This window comes from Phyllobates terribilis, unplaced genomic scaffold (assembly GCF_046119375.1).
Source record: "Phyllobates terribilis strain yellow unplaced genomic scaffold, ASM4611937v1 Scaffold_986__1_contigs__length_492241, whole genome shotgun sequence".
Classification (NCBI taxonomy): domain Eukaryota; kingdom Metazoa; phylum Chordata; class Amphibia; order Anura; family Dendrobatidae; genus Phyllobates; species Phyllobates terribilis.
The window spans coordinates 431,545-446,709 of NW_027363746.1; the positions used below are offsets into that span (position 1 = coordinate 431,545).

The 15,165-nt window shown below is 44.8% G+C and overlaps 12 non-coding genes across 12 annotated transcripts; all 12 read right to left on the reverse strand.

Annotated features, from left to right (window-relative positions):
* Window positions 1-525: 525 nt before the first annotated feature.
* On the reverse strand, window positions 526-716 carry LOC141241185 (U2 spliceosomal RNA). Its single transcript, XR_012305967.1, has one exon. It is a non-coding gene; the product is annotated as a U2 spliceosomal RNA (small nuclear RNA).
* A 1,121-nt stretch (window positions 717-1,837) lies between these two features.
* On the reverse strand, window positions 1,838-2,028 carry LOC141241186 (U2 spliceosomal RNA). Its single transcript, XR_012305968.1, has one exon. It is a non-coding gene; the product is annotated as a U2 spliceosomal RNA (small nuclear RNA).
* Window positions 2,029-3,143: 1,115 nt separating this feature from the next.
* Window positions 3,144-3,334, reverse strand: LOC141241282 (U2 spliceosomal RNA). The gene has a single exon (XR_012306062.1). It is a non-coding gene; the product is annotated as a U2 spliceosomal RNA (small nuclear RNA).
* A 1,119-nt stretch (window positions 3,335-4,453) lies between these two features.
* Window positions 4,454-4,644, reverse strand: LOC141241188 (U2 spliceosomal RNA). The gene has a single exon (XR_012305969.1). It is a non-coding gene; the product is annotated as a U2 spliceosomal RNA (small nuclear RNA).
* Window positions 4,645-5,767: 1,123 nt separating this feature from the next.
* Window positions 5,768-5,958, reverse strand: LOC141241189 (U2 spliceosomal RNA). The gene has a single exon (XR_012305970.1). It is a non-coding gene; the product is annotated as a U2 spliceosomal RNA (small nuclear RNA).
* A 1,116-nt stretch (window positions 5,959-7,074) lies between these two features.
* LOC141241190 (U2 spliceosomal RNA) lies at window positions 7,075-7,265 on the reverse strand. The gene has a single exon (XR_012305971.1). It is a non-coding gene; the product is annotated as a U2 spliceosomal RNA (small nuclear RNA).
* A 1,115-nt stretch (window positions 7,266-8,380) lies between these two features.
* LOC141241283 (U2 spliceosomal RNA) lies at window positions 8,381-8,571 on the reverse strand. Its single transcript, XR_012306063.1, has one exon. It is a non-coding gene; the product is annotated as a U2 spliceosomal RNA (small nuclear RNA).
* Window positions 8,572-9,690: 1,119 nt separating this feature from the next.
* LOC141241191 (U2 spliceosomal RNA) lies at window positions 9,691-9,881 on the reverse strand. Its single transcript, XR_012305972.1, has one exon. It is a non-coding gene; the product is annotated as a U2 spliceosomal RNA (small nuclear RNA).
* Window positions 9,882-10,998: 1,117 nt separating this feature from the next.
* On the reverse strand, window positions 10,999-11,189 carry LOC141241268 (U2 spliceosomal RNA). The gene has a single exon (XR_012306048.1). It is a non-coding gene; the product is annotated as a U2 spliceosomal RNA (small nuclear RNA).
* Window positions 11,190-12,309: 1,120 nt separating this feature from the next.
* LOC141241056 (U2 spliceosomal RNA) lies at window positions 12,310-12,500 on the reverse strand. Its single transcript, XR_012305844.1, has one exon. It is a non-coding gene; the product is annotated as a U2 spliceosomal RNA (small nuclear RNA).
* A 1,126-nt stretch (window positions 12,501-13,626) lies between these two features.
* On the reverse strand, window positions 13,627-13,817 carry LOC141241192 (U2 spliceosomal RNA). Its single transcript, XR_012305974.1, has one exon. It is a non-coding gene; the product is annotated as a U2 spliceosomal RNA (small nuclear RNA).
* Window positions 13,818-14,936: 1,119 nt separating this feature from the next.
* Window positions 14,937-15,127, reverse strand: LOC141241193 (U2 spliceosomal RNA). The gene has a single exon (XR_012305975.1). It is a non-coding gene; the product is annotated as a U2 spliceosomal RNA (small nuclear RNA).
* Window positions 15,128-15,165: the final 38 nt, after the last annotated feature.

Below are 15,165 nucleotides of genomic sequence, written 5' to 3' on the forward strand. Positions count from 1 at the left end.
GAAGTCAGTGTTCCAGCAGAGGGAGACAACGTTTCAGAAAAGGCATTGTAGTAAACCAAAAAAGAAATTTTAAGCGCAGCAGAGTAACCAGCTCACATACCTGTTAGCTCAGGTGAGTTTAAAAGGCTGCTGTTGATAACAAGGGCATTTGCTAAATAGATGGTGTGTGTGCAACAATATACTGAAAGGTCAATTATATTGTGCAGCTTATCTCACCACCTGTAGTTATTTAGGTGAAAGCTCCAAAATGCTTGCCTAATATGTCTGTTTATCCAAAAGGAAGTATAGAGGGAGAGCTAGATAGATAGCATTGCATTACATTACATTACATGGCAATGCAATGCACAGTTGCTGAAGTTGAACCAAAATGAGCTTGTCATCTGGCTTCTGCAACTTTTAACATGAAAAATCCAATGAGGAGAAGAAAAGCAAAGCCAAAGAGTCCATCCCAAAATCCGACAAACAAGCAAAATGAACAAAAAGCATTGAATTCAATTCTTTCTGATTTTAGAAACTGCATTAAAGAAGGGGTGCACCGGTCCTGGAGATACTGCAATACCAGGTCAATGCGTGGAGTGGACAGAGCAAGCTCTTTTTCCATCTCCCTGTTCTAAAAATCCATTTAATATATGGTCCCCAGATAGGGGACGTATCAGATATTAAACTGATAAGAACAGATACTACACTTGATCTTAGCCAAAAGGCCGAGAAGCGATAACCAGAATTGGTTTCCGACTACGGTGCCACCCAAGGATTCTGAAAAGTCCATTTGTGGAGATGGCCACCTGGACTCCCGTTAAGAAGACATGCTGTCAACCTCTAGATCCCTCACATGCCTGCACTTTTCGGCTTGCTGCTGCTGCAATCCACGCGTTTTAGATCTGCATAACTCCACCTCTTTTAGCACAGTACCCTCAACCCCCGGCTGTTCCCACCCGCCTCAACACCGTTGGAAGGGAGGAGAACCAATTAAGGCGGGGGGGGGGGTGGAACGAGCAGCTGTCTACCCTTAGCAGGAGGGTTGCTGATTAATTACCTCTCCTGCTGCTGCTGCTGCTGGCTGTCCAGCAGCAGACTGAAGGTGGCTGCTGCTGTGCGCAGGTATATAAAGGCTCAGAGCCTATTATGACACGCGCAGCCAGCGTTCCATTGCCACATTCCGTCTACTGCAGGCGGGATACCTGGATGGCTGAATGTCACTGAGAAGCTCACAGAGACCGCCATAAGCAACAGTTTAAAAGAATGCCACAGACTAATCAACCAAACTTTTTGGGTTGGTTTCTCTTTTATAGTCTGCAGGCATTAAATGAAAGAAGTCAGTGTTCCAGCAGAGGGAGACAACGTTTCAGAAAAGGCATTGTAGCAAACCAAAAAAGAAATTTTAAGCGCAGCAGAGTAACCAGCTCACATACCTGTTAGCTCAGGTGAGTTTAAAAGGCTGCTGTTGATAACAAGGGCATTTGCTAAATAGATGGTGTGTGTGCAACAATATACTGAAAGGTCAATTATATTGTGCAGCTTATCTCACCACCTGTAGTTATTTAGGTGAAAGCTCCAAAATGCTTGCCTAATATGTCTGTTTATCCAAAAGGAAGTATAGAGGGAGAGCTAGATAGATAGCATTGCATTACATTACATTACATGGCAATGCAATGCACAGTTGCTGAAGTTGAACCAAAATGAGCTTGTCATCTGGCTTCTGCAACTTTTAACATGAAAAATCCAATGAGGAGAAGAAAAGCAAAGCCAAAGAGTCCATCCCAAAATCCGACAAACAAGCAAAATGAACAAAAAGCATTGAATTCAATTCTTTCTGATTTTAGAAACTGCATTAAAGAAGGGGTGCACCGGTCCTGGAGATACTGCAATACCAGGTCAATGCGTGGAGTGGACAGAGCAAGCTCTTTTTCCATCTCCCTGTTCTAAAAATCCATTTAATATATGGTCCCCAGATAGGGGACGTATCAGATATTAAACTGATAAGAACAGATACTACACTTGATCTTAGCCAAAAGGCCGAGAAGCGATAACCAGAATTGGTTTCCGACTACGGTGCCACCCAAGGATTCTGAAAAGTCCATTTGTGGAGATGGCCACCTGGACTCCCGTTAAGAAGACATGCTGTCAACCTCTAGATCCCTCACATGCCTGCACTTTTCGGCTTGCTGCTGCTGCAATCCACGCGTTTTAGATCTGCATAACTCCACTTCTTTTAGCACAGTACCCTCAACCCCCGGCTGTTCCCACCCGCCTCAACACCGTTGGAAGGGAGGAGAACCAATTAAGGCGGGGGGGGGGGTGGAACGAGCAGCTGTCTACCCTTAGAAGGAGGGTTGCTGATTAATTACCTCTCCTGCTGCTGCTGGCTGTCCAGCAGCAGACTGAAGGTGGCTGCTGCTGTGCGCAGGAATATAAAGGCTCAGAGCCTATTATGACACGCGCAGCCAGCGTTCCATTGCCACATTCCGTCTACTGCAGGCGGGATACCTGGATGGCTGAATGTCACTGAGAAGCTCACAGAGACCGCCATAAGCAACAGTTTAAAAGAATGCCACAGACTAATCAACCAAACTTTTTGGGTTGGTTTCTCTTTTATAGTCTGCAGGCATTAAATGAAAGAAGTCAGTGTTCCAGCAGAGGGAGACAACGTTTTAGAAAAGGCATTGTAGCAAACCAAAAAAGAAATTTTAAGCGCAGCAGAGTAACCAGCTCACATACCTGTTAGCTCAGGTGAGTTTAAAAGGCTGCTGTTGATAACAAGGGCATTTGCTAAATAGATGGTGTGTGTGCAACAATATACTGACAGGTCAATTATATTGTGCAGCTTATCTCACCACCTGTAGTTATTTAGGTGAAAGCTCCAAAATGCTTGCCTAATATGTCTGTTTATCCAAAAGGAAGTATAGAGGTAGAGCTAGATAGATAGCATTGCATTACATTACATTACATGGCAATGCAATGCACAGTTGCTGAAGTTGAACCAAAATGAGCTTGTCATCTGGCTTCTGCAACTTTTAACATGAAAAATCCAATGAGGAGAAGAAAAGCAAAGCCAAAGAGTCCATCCCAAAATCCGACAAACAAGCAAAATGAACAAAAAGCATTGAATTCAATTCTTTCTGATTTTAGAAACTGCATTAAAGAAGGGGTGCACCGGTCCTGGAGATACTGCAATACCAGGTCAATGCGTGGAGTGGACAGAGCAAGCTCTTTTTCCATCTCCCTGTTCTAAAAATCCATTTAATATATGGTCCCCAGATAGGGGACGTATCAGATATTAAACTGATAAGAGCAGATACTACACTTGATCTTAGCCAAAAGGCCGAGAAGCGATAACCAGAATTGGTTTCCGACTACGGTGCCACCCAAGGATTCTGAAAAGTCCATTTGTGGAGATGGCCACCTGGACTCCCGTTAAGAAGACATGCTGTCAACCTCTAGATCACTCACATGCCTGCACTTTTCGGCTTGCTGCTGCTGCAATCCACGCGTTTTAGATCTGCATAACTCCACCTCTTTTAGCACAGTACCCTCAACCCCCAGCTGTTCCCACCCGCCTCAACACCGTTGGAAGGGAGGAGAACCAATTAAGGCGGGGGGGGGTGGAACGAGCAGCTGTCTACCCTTAGCAGGAGGGTTGCTGATTAATTACCTCTCCTGCTGCTGCTGCTGCTGGCTGTCCAGCAGCAGACTGAAGGTGGCTGCTGCTGTGCGCAGGTATATAAAGGCTCAGAGCCTATTATGACACGCGCAGCCAGCGTTCCATTGGCACATTCCGTCTACTGCAGGCGGGATACCTGGATGGCTGAATGTCACTGAGAAGCTCACAGAGACCGCCATAAGCAACAGTTTAAAAGAATGCCACAGACTAATCAACCAAACTTTTTGGGTTGGTTTCTCTTTTATAGTCTGCAGGCATTAAATGAAAGAAGTCAGTGTTCCAGCAGAGGGAGACAACGTTTCAGAAAAGGCATTGTAGCAAACCAAAAAAGAAATTTTAAGCGCAGCAGAGTAACCAGCTCACATACCTGTTAGCTCAGGTGAGTTTAAAAGGCTGCTGTTGATAACAAGGGCATTTGCTAAATAGATGGTGTGTGTGCAACAATATACTGAAAGGTCAATTATATTGTGCAGCTTATCTCACCACCTGTAGTTATTTAGGTGAAAGCTCCAAAATGCTTGCCTAATATGTCTGTTTATCCAAAAGGAAGTATAGAGGGAGAGCTAGATAGATAGCATTGCATTACATTACATTACATGGCAATGCAATGCACAGTTGCTGAAGTTGAACCAAAATGAGCTTGTCATCTGGCTTCTGCAACTTTTAACATGAAAAATCCAATGAGGAGAAGAAAAGCAAAGCCAAAGAGTCCATCCCAAAATCCGACAAACAAGCAAAATGAACAAAAAGCATTGAATTCAATTCTTTCTGATTTTAGAAACTGCATTAAAGAAGGGGTGCACCGGTCCTGGAGATACTGCAATACCAGGTCAATGCGTGGAGTGGACAGAGCAAGCTCTTTTTCCATCTCCCTGTTCTAAAAATCCATTTAATATATGGTCCCCAGATAGGGGACGTATCAGATATTAAACTGATAAGAACAGATACTACACTTGATCTTAGCCAAAAGGCCGAGAAGCGATAACCAGAATTGGTTTCCGACTACGGTGCCACCCAAGGATTCTGAAAAGTCCATTTGTGGAGATGGCCACCTGGACTCCCGTTAAGAAGACATGCTGTCAACCTCTAGATCCCTCACATGCCTGCACTTTTCGGCTTGCTACTGCTGCAATCCACGCGTTTTAGATCTGCATAACTCCACCTCTTTTAGCACAGTACCCTCAACCCCCGGCTGTTCCCACCCGCCTCAACACCGTTGGAAGGGAGGAGAACCAATTAAGGCGGGGGGGGGGGGGTGGAACGAGCAGCTGTCTACCCTTAGCAGGAGGGTTGCTGATTAATTACCTCTCCTGCTGCTGCTGCTGCTGGCTGTCCAGCAGCAGACTGAAGGTGGCTGCTGCTGTGCGCAGGTATATAAAGGCTCAGAGCCTATTATGACACGCGCAGCCAGCGTTCCATTGCCACATTCCGTCTACTGCAGGCGGGATACCTGGATGGCTGAATGTCACTGAGAAGCTCACAGAGACCGCCATAAGCAACAGTTTAAAAGAATGCCACAGACTAATCAACCAAACTTTTTGGGTTGGTTTCTCTTTTATAGTCTGCAGGCATTAAATGAAAGAAGTCAGTGTTCCAGCAGAGGGAGACAACGTTTCAGAAAAGGCATTGTAGCAAACCAAAAAAGAAATTTTAAGCGCAGCAGAGTAACCAGCTCACATACCTGTTAGCTCAGGTGAGTTTAAAAGGCTGCTGTTGATAACAAGGGCATTTGCTAAATAGATGGTGTGTGTGCAACAATATACTGAAAGGTCAATTATATTGTGCAGCTTATCTCACCACCTGTAGTTATTTAGGTGAAAGCTCCAAAATGCTTGCCTAATATGTCTGTTTATCCAAAAGGAAGTATAGAGGGAGAGCTAGATAGATAGCATTGCATTACATTACATTACATGGCAATGCAATGCACAGTTGCTGAAGTTGAACCAAAATGAGCTTGTCATCTGGCTTCTGCAACTTTTAACATGAAAAATCCAATGAGGAGAAGAAAAGCAAAGCCAAAGAGTCCATCCCAAAATCCGACAAACAAGCAAAATGAACAAAAAGCATTGAATTCAATTCTTTCTGATTTTAGAAACTGCATTAAAGAAGGGGTGCACCGGTCCTGGAGATACTGCAATACCAGGTCAATGCGTGGAGTGGACAGAGCAAGCTCTTTTTCCATCTCCCTGTTCTAAAAATCCATTTAATATATGGTCCCCAGATAGGGGACGTATCAGATATTAAACTGATAAGAACAGATACTACACTTGATCTTAGCCAAAAGGCCGAGAAGCGATAACCAGAATTGGTTTCCGACTACGGTGCCACCCAAGGATTCTGAAAAGTCCATTTGTGGAGATGGCCACCTGGACTCCCGTTAAGAAGACATGCTGTCAACCTCTAGATCCCTCACATGCCTGCACTTTTCGGCTTGCTGCTGCTGCAATCCACGCGTTTTAGATCTGCATAACTCCACCTCTTTTAGCACAGTACCCTCAACCCCCGGCTGTTCCCACCCGCCTCAACACCGTTGGAAGGGAGGAGAACCAATTAAGGCGGGGGGGGGTGGAACGAGCAGCTGTCTACCCTTAGCAGGAGGGTTGCTGATTAATTACCTCTCCTGCTGCTGCTGCTGGCTGTCCAGCAGCAGACTGAAGGTGGCTGCTGCTGTGCGCAGGTATATAAAGGCTCAGAGCCTATTATGACACGCGCAGCCAGCGTTCCATTGCCACATTCCGTCTACTGCAGGCGGGATACCTGGATGGCTGAATGTCACTGAGAAGCTCACAGAGACCGCCATAAGCAACAGTTTAAAAGAATGCCACAGACTAATCAACCAAACTTTTTGGGTTGGTTTCTCTTTTATAGTCTGCAGGCATTAAATGAAAGAAGTCAGTGTTCCAGCAGAGGGAGACAACGTTTCAGAAAAGGCATTGTAGCAAACCAAAAAAGAAATTTTAAGCGCAGCAGAGTAACCAGCTCACATACCTGTTAGCTCAGGTGAGTTTAAAAGGCTGCTGTTGATAACAAGGGCATTTGCTAAATAGATGGTGTGTGTGCAACAATATACTGAAAGGTCAATTATATTGTGCAGCTTATCTCACCACCTGTAGTTATTTAGGTGAAAGCTCCAAAATGCTTGCCTAATATGTCTGTTTATCCAAAAGGAAGTATAGAGGGAGAGCTAGATAGATAGCATTGCATTACATTACATTACATGGCAATGCAATGCACAGTTGCTGAAGTTGAACCAAAATGAGCTTGTCATCTGGCTTCTGCAACTTTTAACATGAAAAATCCAATGAGGAGAAGAAAAGCAAAGCCAAAGAGTCCATCCCAAAATCCGACAAACAAGCAAAATGAACAAAAAGCATTGAATTCAATTCTTTCTGATTTTAGAAACTGCATTAAAGAAGGGGTGCACCGGTCCTGGAGATACTGCAATACCAGGTCAATGCGTGGAGTGGACAGAGCAAGCTCTTTTTCCATCTCCCTGTTCTAAAAATCCATTTAATATATGGTCCCCAGATAGGGGACGTATCAGATATTAAACTGATAAGAACAGATACTACACTTGATCTTAGCCAAAAGGCCGAGAAGCGATAACCAGAATTGGTTTCCGACTACGGTGCCACCCAAGGATTCTGAAAAGTCCATTTGTGGAGATGGCCACCTGGACTCCCGTTAAGAAGACATGCTGTCAACCTCTAGATCCCTCACATGCCTGCACTTTTCGACTTGCTGCTGCTGCAATCCACGCGTTTTAGATCTGCATAACTCCACTTCTTTTAGCACAGTACCCTCAACCCCCGGCTGTTCCCACCCGCCTCAACACCGTTGGAAGGGAGGAGAACCAATTAAGGCGGGGGGGGGGGTGGAACGAGCAGCTGTCTACCCTTAGAAGGAGGGTTGCTGATTAATTACCTCTCCTGCTGCTGCTGGCTGTCCAGCAGCAGACTGAAGGTGGCTGCTGCTGTGCGCAGGAATATAAAGGCTCAGAGCCTATTATGACACGCGCAGCCAGCGTTCCATTGCCACATTCCGTCTACTGCAGGCGGGATACCTGGATGGCTGAATGTCACTGAGAAGCTCACAGAGACCGCCATAAGCAACAGTTTAAAAGAATGCCACAGACTAATCAACCAAACTTTTTGGGTTGGTTTCTCTTTTATAGTCTGCAGGCATTAAATGAAAGAAGTCAGTGTTCCAGCAGAGGGAGACAACGTTTTAGAAAAGGCATTGTAGCAAACCAAAAAAGAAATTTTAAGCGCAGCAGAGTAACCAGCTCACATACCTGTTAGCTCAGGTGAGTTTAAAAGGCTGCTGTTGATAACAAGGGCATTTGCTAAATAGATGGTGTGTGTGCAACAATATACTGACAGGTCAATTATATTGTGCAGCTTATCTCACCACCTGTAGTTATTTAGGTGAAAGCTCCAAAATGCTTGCCTAATATGTCTGTTTATCCAAAAGGAAGTATAGAGGTAGAGCTAGATAGATAGCATTGCATTACATTACATTACATGGCAATGCAATGCACAGTTGCTGAAGTTGAACCAAAATGAGCTTGTCATCTGGCTTCTGCAACTTTTAACATGAAAAATCCAATGAGGAGAAGAAAAGCAAAGCCAAAGAGTCCATCCCAAAATCCGACAAACAAGCAAAATGAACAAAAAGCATTGAATTCAATTCTTTCTGATTTTAGAAACTGCATTAAAGAAGGGGTGCACCGGTCCTGGAGATACTGCAATACCAGGTCAATGCGTGGAGTGGACAGAGCAAGCTCTTTTTCCATCTCCCTGTTCTAAAAATCCATTTAATATATGGTCCCCAGATAGGGGACGTATCAGATATTAAACTGATAAGAGCAGATACTACACTTGATCTTAGCCAAAAGGCCGAGAAGCGATAACCAGAATTGGTTTCCGACTACGGTGCCACCCAAGGATTCTGAAAAGTCCATTTGTGGAGATGGCCACCTGGACTCCCGTTAAGAAGACATGCTGTCAACCTCTAGATCACTCACATGCCTGCACTTTTCGGCTTGCTGCTGCTGCAATCCACGCGTTTTAGATCTGCATAACTCCACCTCTTTTAGCACAGTACCCTCAACCCCCAGCTGTTCCCACCCGCCTCAACACCGTTGGAAGGGAGGAGAACCAATTAAGGCGGGGGGGGGTGGAACGAGCAGCTGTCTACCCTTAGCAGGAGGGTTGCTGATTAATTACCTCTCCTGCTGCTGCTGCTGCTGGCTGTCCAGCAGCAGACTGAAGGTGGCTGCTGCTGTGCGCAGGTATATAAAGGCTCAGAGCCTATTATGACACGAGCAGCCAGCGTTCCATTGGCACATTCCGTCTACTGCAGGCGGGATACCTGGATGGCTGAATGTCACTGAGAAGCTCACAGAGACCGCCATAAGCAACAGTTTAAAAGAATGCCACAGACTAATCAACCAAACTTTTTGGGTTGGTTTCTCTTTTATAGTCTGCAGGCATTAAATGAAAGAAGTCAGTGTTCCAGCAGAGGGAGACAACGTTTCAGAAAAGGCATTGTAGCAAACCAAAAAAGAAATTTTAAGCGCAGCAGAGTAACCAGCTCACATACCTGTTAGCTCAGGTGAGTTTAAAAGGCTGCTGTTGATAACAAGGGCATTTGCTAAATAGATGGTGTGTGTGCAACAATATACTGAAAGGTCAATTATATTGTGCAGCTTATCTCACCACCTGTAGTTATTTAGGTGAAAGCTCCAAAATGCTTGCCTAATATGTCTGTTTATCCAAAAGGAAGTATAGAGGGAGAGCTAGATAGATAGCATTGCATTACATTACATTACATGGCAATGCAATGCACAGTTGCTGAAGTTGAACCAAAATGAGCTTGTCATCTGGCTTCTGCAACTTTTAACATGAAAAATCCAATGAGGAGAAGAAAAGCAAAGCCAAAGAGTCCATCCCAAAATCCGACAAACAAGCAAAATGAACAAAAAGCATTGAATTCAATTCTTTCTGATTTTAGAAACTGCATTAAAGAAGGGGTGCACCGGTCCTGGAGATACTGCAATACCAGGTCAATGCGTGGAGTGGACAGAGCAAGCTCTTTTTCCATCTCCCTGTTCTAAAAATCCATTTAATATATGGTCCCCAGATAGGGGACGTATCAGATATTAAACTGATAAGAACAGATACTACACTTGATCTTAGCCAAAAGGCCGAGAAGCGATAACCAGAATTGGTTTCCGACTACGGTGCCACCCAAGGATTCTGAAAAGTCCATTTGTGGAGATGGCCACCTGGACTCCCGTTAAGAAGACATGCTGTCAACCTCTAGATCCCTCACATGCCTGCACTTTTCGGCTTGCTGCTGCTGCAATCCACGCGTTTTAGATCTGCATAACTCCACCTCTTTTAGCACAGTACCCTCAACCCCCGGCTGTTCCCACCCGCCTCAACACCGTTGGAAGGGAGGAGAACCAATTAAGGCGGGGGGGGGGTGGAACGAGCAGCTGTCTACCCTTAGCAGGAGGGTTGCTGATTAATTACCTCTCCTGCTGCTGCTGCTGGCTGTCCAGCAGCAGACTGAAGGTGGCTGCTGCTGTGCGCAGGTATATAAAGGCTCAGAGCCTATTATGACACGCGCAGCCAGCGTTCCATTGCCACATTCCGTCTACTGCAGGCGGGATACCTGGATGGCTGAATGTCACTGAGAAGCTCACAGAGACCGCCATAAGCAACAGTTTAAAAGAATGCCACAGACTAATCAACCAAACTTTTTGGGTTGGTTTCTCTTTTATAGTCTGCAGGCATTAAATGAAAGAAGTCAGTGTTCCAGCAGAGGGAGACAACGTTTCAGAAAAGGCATTGTAGCAAACCAAAAAAGAAATTTTAAGCGCAGCAGAGTAACCAGCTCACATACCTGTTAGCTCAGGTGAGTTTAAAAGGCTGCTGTTGATAACAAGGGCATTTGCTAAATAGATGGTGTGTGTGCAACAATATACTGAAAGGTCAATTATATTGTGCAGCTTATCTCACCACCTGTAGTTATTTAGGTGAAAGCTCCAAAATGCTTGCCTAATATGTCTGTTTATCCAAAAGGAAGTATAGAGGGAGAGCTAGATAGATAGCATTGCATTACATTACATTACATGGCAATGCAATGCACAGTTGCTGAAGTTGAACCAAAATGAGCTTGTCATCTGGCTTCTGCAACTTTTAACATGAAAAATCCAATGAGGAGAAGAAAAGCAAAGCCAAAGAGTCCATCCCAAAATCCGACAAACAAGCAAAATGAACAAAAAGCATTGAATTCAATTCTTTCTGATTTTAGAAACTGCATTAAAGAAGGGGTGCACCGGTCCTGGAGATACTGCAATACCAGGTCAATGTGTGGAGTGGACAGAGCAAGCTCTTTTTCCATCTCCCTGTTCTAAAAATCCATTTAATATATGGTCCCCAGATAGGGGACGTATCAGATATTAAACTGATAAGAACAGATACTACACTTGATCTTAGCCAAAAGGCCGAGAAGCGATAACCAGAATTGGTTTCCGACTACGGTGCCACGCAAGGATTCTGAAAAGTCCATTTGTGGAGATGGCCACCTGGACTCCCGTTAAGAAGACATGCTGTCAACCTCTAGATCCCTCACATGCCTGCACTTTTCGGCTTGCTGCTGCTGCAATCCACGCGTTTTAGATCTGCATAACTCCACCTCTTTTAGCACAGTACCCTCAACCCCCGGCTGTTCCCACCTGCCTCAACACCGTTGGAAGGGAGGAGAACCAATTAAGGCGGGGGGGGGGTGGAACGAGCAGCTGTCTACCCTTAGCAGGAGGGTTGCTGATTAATTACCTCTCCTGCTGCTGCTGCTGCTGGCTGTCCAGCAGCAGACTGAAGGTGGCTGCTGCTGTGCGCAGGTATATAAAGGCTCAGAGCCTATTATGACACGCGCAGCCAGCGTTCCATTGCCACATTCCGTCTACTGCAGGCGGGATACCTGGATGGCTGAATGTCACTGAGAAGCTCACAGAGACCGCCATAAGCAACAGTTTAAAAGAATGCCACAGACTAATCAACCAAACTTTTTGGGTTGGTTTCTCTTTTATAGTCTGCAGGCATTAAATGAAAGAAGTCAGTGTTCCAGCAGAGGGAGACAACGTTTCAGAAAAGGCATTGTAGCAAACCAAAAAAGAAATTTTAAGCGCAGCAGAGTAACCAGCTCACATACCTGTTAGCTCAGGTGAGTTTAAAAGGCTGCTGTTGATAACAAGGGCATTTGCTAAATAGATGGTGTGTGTGCAACAATATACTGAAAGGTCAATTATATTGTGCAGCTTATCTCACCACCTGTAGTTATTTAGGTGAAAGCTCCAAAATGCTTGCCTAATATGTCTGTTTATCCAAAAGGAAGTATAGAGGGAGAGCTAGATAGATAGCATTGCATTACATTACATTACATGGCAATGCAATGCACAGTTGCTGAAGTTGAACCAAAATGAGCTTGTCATCTGGCTTCTGCAACTTTTAACATGAAAAATCCAATGAGGAGAAGAAAAGCAAAGCCAAAGAGTCCATCCCAAAATCTGACAAACAAGCAAAATGAACAAAAAGCATTGAATTCAATTCTTTCTGATTTTAGAAACTGCATTAAAGAAGGGGTGCACCGGTCCTGGAGATACTGCAATACCAGGTCAATGCGTGGAGTGGACAGAGCAAGCTCTTTTTCCATCTCCCTGTTCTAAAAATCCATTTAATATATGGTCCCCAGATAGGGGACATATCAGATATTAAACTGATAAGAACAGATACTACACTTGATCTTAGCCAAAAGGCCGAGAAGCGATAACCAGAATTGGTTTCCGACTACGGTGCCACCCAAGGATTCTGAAAAGTCCATTTGTGGAGATGGCCACCTGGACTCCCGTTAAGAAGACATGCTGTCAACCTCTAGATCCCTCACATGCCTGCACTTTTCGGCTTGCTGCTGCTGCAATCCACGTGTTTTAGATCTGCATAACTCCACCTCTTTTAGCACAGTATCCTCAACCCCCGGCTGTTCCCACCCGCCTCAACACCGTTGGAAGGGAGGAGAACCAATTAAGGCGGGGGGGGGGGGCGGGTGGAACGAGCAGCTGTCTACCCTTAGCAGGAGGGTTGCTGATTAATTACCTCTCCTGCTGCTGCTGCTGCTGGCTGTCCAGCAGCAGACTGAAGGTGGCTGCTGCTGTGCGCAGGTATATAAAGGCTCAGAGCCTATTATGACACGCGCAGCCAGCGTTCCATTGCCACATTCCGTCTACTGCAGGCGGGATACCTGGATGGCTGAATGTCACTGAGAAGCTCACAGAGACCGCCATAAGCAACAGTTTAAAAGAATGCCACAGACTAATCAACCAAACTTTTGGGGTTGGTTTCTCTTTTATAGTCTGCAGGCATTAAATGAAAGAAGTCAGTGTTCCAGCAGAGGGAGACAACGTTTCAGAAAAGGCATTGTAGCAAACCAAAAAAGAAATTTTAAGCGCAGCAGAGTAACCAGCTCACATACCTGTTAGCTCAGGTGAGTTTAAAAGGCTGCTGTTGATAACAAGGGCATTTGCTAAATAGATGGTGTGTGTGCAACAATATACTGAAAGGTCAATTATATTGTGCAGCTTATCTCACCACCTGTAGTTATTTAGGTGAAAGCTCCAAAATGCTTGCCTAATATGTCTGTTTATCCAAAAGGAAGTATAGAGGGAGAGCTAGATAGATAGCATTGCATTACATTACATTACATGGCAATGCAATGCACAGTTGCTGAAGTTGAACCAAAATGAGCTTGTCATCTGGCTTCTGCAACTTTTAACATGAAAAATCCAATGAGGAGAAGAAAAGCAAAGCCAAAGAGTCCATCCCAAAATCCGACAAACAAGCAAAATGAACAAAAAGCATTGAATTCAATTCTTTCTGATTTTAGAAACTGCATTAAAGAAGGGGTGCACCGGTCCTGGAGATACTGCAATACCAGGTCAATGCGTGGAGTGGACAGAGCAAGCTCTTTTTCCATCTCCCTGTTCTAAAAATCCATTTAATATATGGTCCCCAGATAGGGGACGTATCAGATATTAAACTGATAAGAACAGATACTACACTTGATCTTAGCCAAAAGGCCGAGAAGCGATAACCAGAATTGGTTTCCGACTACGGTGCCACCCAAGGATTCTGAAAAGTCCATTTGTGGAGATGGCCACCTGGACTCCCGTTAAGAAGACATGCTGTCAACCTCTAGATCCCTCACATGCCTGCACTTTTCGGCTTGCTGCTGCTGCAATCCACGCGTTTTACATCTGCATAACTCCACCTCTTTTAGCACAGTACCCTCAACCCCCGGCTGTTCCCACCCGCCTCAACACCGTTGGAAGGGAGGAGAACCAATTAAGGCGGGGGGGGGTGGAACGAGCAGCTGTCTACCCTTAGCAGGAGGGTTGCTGATTAATTACCTCTCCTGCTGCTGCTGCTGCTGGCTGTCCAGCAGCAGACTGAAGGTGGCTGCTGCTGTGCGCAGGTATATAAAGGCTCAGAGCCTATTATGACACGCGCAGCCAGCGTTCCATTGCCACATTCCGTCTACTGCAGGCGGGATACCTGGATGGCTGAATGTCACTGAGAAGCTCACAGAGACCGCCATAAGCAACAGTTTAAAAGAATGCCACAGACTAATCAACCAAACTTTTTGGGTTGGTTTCTCTTTTATAGTCTGCAGGCATTAAATGAAAGAAGTCAGTGTTCCAGCAGAGGGAGACAACGTTTCAGAAAAGGCATTGTAGCAAACCAAAAAAGAAATTTTAAGCGCAGCAGAGTAACCAGCTCACATACCTGTTAGCTCAGGTGAGTTTAAAAGGCTGCTGTTGATAACAAGGGCATTTGCTAAATAGATGGTGTGTGTGCAACAATATACTGAAAGGTCAATTATATTGTGCAGCTTATCTCACCACCTGTAGTTATTTAGGTGAAAGCTCCAAAATGCTTGCCTAATATGTCTGTTTATCCAAAAGGAAGTATAGAGGGAGAGCTAGATAGATAGCATTGCATTACATTACATTACATGGCAATGCAATGCACAGTTGCTGAAGTTGAACCAAAATGAGCTTGTCATCTGGCTTCTGCAACTTTTAACATGAAAAATCCAATGAGGAGAAGAAAAGCAAAGCCAAAGAGTCCATCCCAAAATCCGACAAACAAGCAAAATGAACAAAAAGCATTGAATTCAATTCTTTCTGATTTTAGAAACTGCATTAAAGAAGGGGTGCACCGGTCCTGGAGATACTGCAATACCAGGTCAATGCGTGGAGTGGACAGAGCAAGCTCTTTTTCCATCTCCCTGTTCTAAAAATCCATTTAATATATGGTCCCCAGATAGGGGACGTATCAGATATTAAACTGATAAGAACAGATACTACACTTGATCTTAGCCAAAAGGCCGAGAAGCGATAACCAGAATTGGTTTCCGACTACGGTGCCACCCAAGGA